Below are 4,960 nucleotides of genomic sequence, written 5' to 3' on the forward strand. Positions count from 1 at the left end.
AAATAAAAAAAAAAAAAAAAAAAATTAAATATATATATATTATAATAATATATAATAAATTTTATATAAAATAAAATATATATATATATATAAAATTTTTTAATTATATTATTATATATATATATACTGAAGACAGATAGATAGATAGATAGATAGATGGGTAGATGAAGGTACATGAGTATAGAAAAACAGATTGTAATATAATAAGATGTATTTTTGTGTGTTATATGTTTGTAATATATATATATATATAATATAATATATATATATAATATATAAAAATAAAAATTTTTTTTGGGGAAAAGAGAAGAAAGGAGAAGAGGGGAGAGAGAGATTGATAATTGTAATATAAAGTTGTATACCTGTGTTTTTATATAAATTGTAGAATAGTTAAATTTGATTTTAAAAATAAATGTGAATTAGTTTTTTTTTTGTGGTGTTTGTGCGCACATCACATGCACACTACACAACAAAAAGACCCACATGTAGGTATGTTGTTTTATATTGATATATATATTATTTTATTATAATTATTATATATATTATATATTTTTTAATATATTAAATATATGTATATATATATATATATATATATATATATATATATATATACGTAAACAATAAAACACACCCACACACACCCACACACCCACACGCACGCAAACCACAACCCAAACACACACACACACACACAACACACAAACCCACATATGTAAAATTTTTAATGTTTTATATATATATATATAAAAATTAATATATATATATATATATTATATATATATATATATATATATAATATTTTTAAATTTTCAAACAAAAATAAAAGGGGCCCATTTGCAGAAAAAAGGACATATTGAAAAATCGTGTTAAAAAGATTGCCCTCAGGGTTTTGGTACGCGCTCGTGAAAACTATATTTTGTCATTATCAAGTCCTTTTCCGAATTCCCTGTATGTAATGCGTTCTTTTTCCTTTATTTTTCCTCATTTACGGTTTTTGGAAGTTTATGCTATTCTGTACAATAACCCGTGCGCCTGCGCGTTTTTGCCCCCGGGAATTTGATGGCCAGCAAACCCATTTCGTCGAGAACCGCCGGGGAGCAAAGTTTTTTTCAAGTGCTGCTCTTTCCCGGCATTTTTTAAGCCCTTTTTTGGTATATGGACAAAAGACATTCGTTTATATACCCCTGATATTTGAACCAACCCATGCCGAAAATGCAAAAAAAAGGTGATAAAAACCAAGCAATTGTGACCATAGACAAAAAGCGAAAAAAAACGTTCGGTTTTGCGGTAAAAAAGTATGGGGGTTTTTACCCTGGGGACCGGGGGGCGTACCCCCTTTGGGCTAGAGTATAAAATACAAGGGGGGTCGGGGGGCGTAGACCCCTGGCTAGGCGCATAAAATCCTGGGGGTCCAGGGGGAGTACCCCCCCGGGTGAGAATATATAATGTAGTTTTTTAAACCCCACGGGAATAAGGTTAGGTTGGTTATTGGTTAGGAGAATGTACATTACCACGGGGGAATCTGGTTTATGTAAAACCCCGTAGTTTTTTACCGAACGATGGGTTTGGCCCCCGTAGAGTTTCCCGAATTGGCGCGTCGGGCGTGGGGTTTAAAAAGGTGGCGGCGATGTCCGAAAAGGGTTTCTTTGGGTTTTTAAGGGGTTTTTGTTTTTTTTTCCCCTGCTTGGGATTATAAATCACAAAAGATTGTCGGCGCAGAATGCATGAAAATATCATCAGTTCGTTGCCCTCTCACGAAAACAAATTGATGATGAAAAAAAAATTTTCAGGAAACCGGTTGTCATTTTTCGAAAATTTAAACCCAAAATGAAAATTTGGGCCCAAGGGGAAAAAATCCACGTACTAAATAATATTTTTAGATATAAAATAAATAAATATTAATATATTATATTATAAAAAATTTTAATTTTGTGTGGGGGTGGTGCGTGGTGTTGTGGGGGAGTGTGTTTGATATATATGTATATATATATGTATAATATATATAATATATTTAATATATAATAAATATATATATTATAATTTAAAAAAATATATATTAATATATATATATTTATAATATATATATAATATATATATAATTTATATAAAAATGTATGTATTTGGGGGTGTGTGGAGTGTGGTTGTTGGGTGTGTTGGTGTGTGTGTTGGTGGTGGTGTGTGTGTGTGTGATGTGTGTGTATGTGTGTGTGTGTGTGCATATGTATATATATATATTCTATTTATATTATATATATAAACTATATATAATATATATATATACTATAATATATAAGATCATATACAATATATAAGTGTATGTGTATTGTAAAGAAGCAACGCATAGAACGGCACAGTTGCATAAAGTATTCAGGAATCAGAGCAAAAAATTATGCACACACTTTGATGTATTCCTAGTATTATAAGCATTATCATTATAATATCTGTCTGTATTCTACTGAAAGGGATATCATGCAACTAATTGCATTTGGCTAAATTATATATGAGAAATCTATTTCCTTCATAAGAAATAAAAAAACACAAATAACTTTTACTACGTTTCATAAATAATAATATAATGGTAATAAACATGATATAAACAGGGTGTGCATATAATTTTTTTCCGTGCTCTGATTCCTGAAACTTTTATGCAAACTGTGCTTTCTATGCGTTGCTTCTTTACAATACTTAGTCATCTCTGAGAAGACTGTATTTCACTAATTTGAAGCAGGCCAATTTGCGAATTGCAATAGCGTCGCGTTTCCAGCCACGTTTGCATACTTTGAAGGTATTATGAATATAAAATAAATTGATGGAGCGCAAATGGACACTGTTGCCAAATGTCCATTGAAAGTATTTGATTACGTCATTTTATTAATAATGAGCGTATTCATGTGTGCTTTAGGAATATCGCAGATTGTATGTGATGTATGTGTCTTTGAGTAATATAAAAGCATGTGTTAGGTGCATCGTATACTGATATTTTTATGGTCGCAGCCAGCCACTTAGAGAGTCAAACTCATCTCCTCTCTCTCTCTCTCTCTCTCTCTCTCTCTCTACCTCTTCTCTCATACTGCTCTCGTCTCTCTCTCTCTCTCTCTCCCCTCTCTCTCTCACTCTTTCTTTCCTCAACGCTTTTTTTTCCCCCCGGTACACTTGGTCGTCCCCCGGCGGTCAGAGCACGGGAGGCTCCGCTCGCTCGTGAAGCAGCTGGCCGCGACGGAGGGGAGGGGGGGGGGGGGTTTGGGGGAGTGGGTTGGTCTCCCAAAATCGAGGGGGAAAAGCAGGGGGTGAAAGGCCCTCGTAGAAGGGAGTTGGGCTGTACCTTTGACGTAATTTAATTTGGCTTCTTTTTTTTATTTCTCTTTATTAATTCTCTGTATTTCTTTTCTTCTCCTTCTTTTTCTCTCTCCCTCTCTCTCTCCCCTTCATTGGTCAGTTTTGGAGTTAAAGATGCAGCGAGAAAGGAAGAAAAAAGAGGACAGATAGACAGAAAGTGAGAAAAGGTGGTAATAAAGGAAAATGTAAATAAGTAAATGCAACAATATGAATAAAGAAAAAGATGCCTCTTAAAATTACCCTTTGGCAAAATAATCTTTACCCCAAATTGGACAGATTTTAAAAAATTAAAAAAATTGCAGAATAAAACTTAAGAGCAGGGACAAAATAAGAAAATAAAGGGTCTTTGTTACCAGGTTTCTTTTTAAATCATGCTTATTGAAAAGTAAAGTTTTACAGACAAGTCCAGTCATAGGTATCCAAAGTAGCTAATTATTTGTTATTTATCATTTGATTTACTTTCTACGATTTCATTACTTAGGCCCCAAATTTTTTACGGAACTTTTTTTCCTGCGTTGTGCGAGGGAAAGGGGCAAGTAAATTCTGAATTATTTCTTTTTCCCCAACGGTGTGCGAAGAAAACATCGGAGGGTTGTTTTTCCCCTTCGCTGTTTACATAAAACCGTGAATGAGTCCCCGATCGGGGGGGTTTTGGGTATTTTTCCCTTTTTTCCTCTATGTGCTGTTTTTTGCTTTATGATTTTATTTTTTTTTGGTTGGTTAGGTTTTATTTCAAATCAATTGATTTGGGTTCGTTATATTAAGGGTATGAAAAAATTTCTTTTGTTTTTTTTATTTTTGGGTATTTTTCAGCCTTCCCTTAAGGCAATAATTCAGCTTCTAAAATATCTATTATTGATGGAAGTGCCCATAATATATAAACCGGTCAAATTAAGAGTTAGGATTTTAGATCCATCTGTGAATATTTTCTTTTGTATTTGTATTTTTTTTTTTTTTTTCAGATTTCCCTTTTCATTTTTTCGTTTTTTGTTTTTTTTGAAGCATTTTTAATTTATCATTCTTCTCGTTTTTGGGCCCCCTTTTTTTTTTTTTTATTTCTTTTCTGTTAGATTTTTTTTTGTCTGGTTTTTCAAGGTCAGCTTGGGGATAAATATTTGTCCTAGATTTGTTTTCTGTGGAAAATCATTTTCCCCTTTTTGTTTTTTGGGATTTTTTTATTTTCTTTATTTGTGAACCATAATTTTACATTTTGATAAGTTTATATTTAAATCTCATATATCAGTGAGTTTTGATACTTTATTTTAGCCCTTTTAAATTTATTGACTATCTTCTATGTATCTGCTTGATGTTTCAATGTAACAATGCCATGTCATTTGGGGGCGTTTTTTTTCTAAAAACTGACATTAGTATGTTAACGAGGGTTGGGCATAGTGGAGAACCTTGTGGTCCCCTCTTATGATATTTTCTTTTTTTGTTTTGCTATCCCCTATTGCAATTTGAAAAGCCCTGTCCCTGACAAAGTCATTTATAAAGTTTAGTGATGAACCTATATTAATTATTGCTCCATGGTTTACAAAATCAAGCTTTTCAAATTGTACATTTTGTAAGGGAAAATTTTGTTTTTTTTTTTCCCCCCTTTTTTGCTTTATTAAATTTTTAAAAA

Source organism: Penaeus monodon, unplaced genomic scaffold (assembly GCF_015228065.2).
Source record: "Penaeus monodon isolate SGIC_2016 unplaced genomic scaffold, NSTDA_Pmon_1 PmonScaffold_63, whole genome shotgun sequence".
In the NCBI taxonomy this organism is placed as follows: Eukaryota; Metazoa; Arthropoda; class Malacostraca; order Decapoda; family Penaeidae; genus Penaeus; species Penaeus monodon.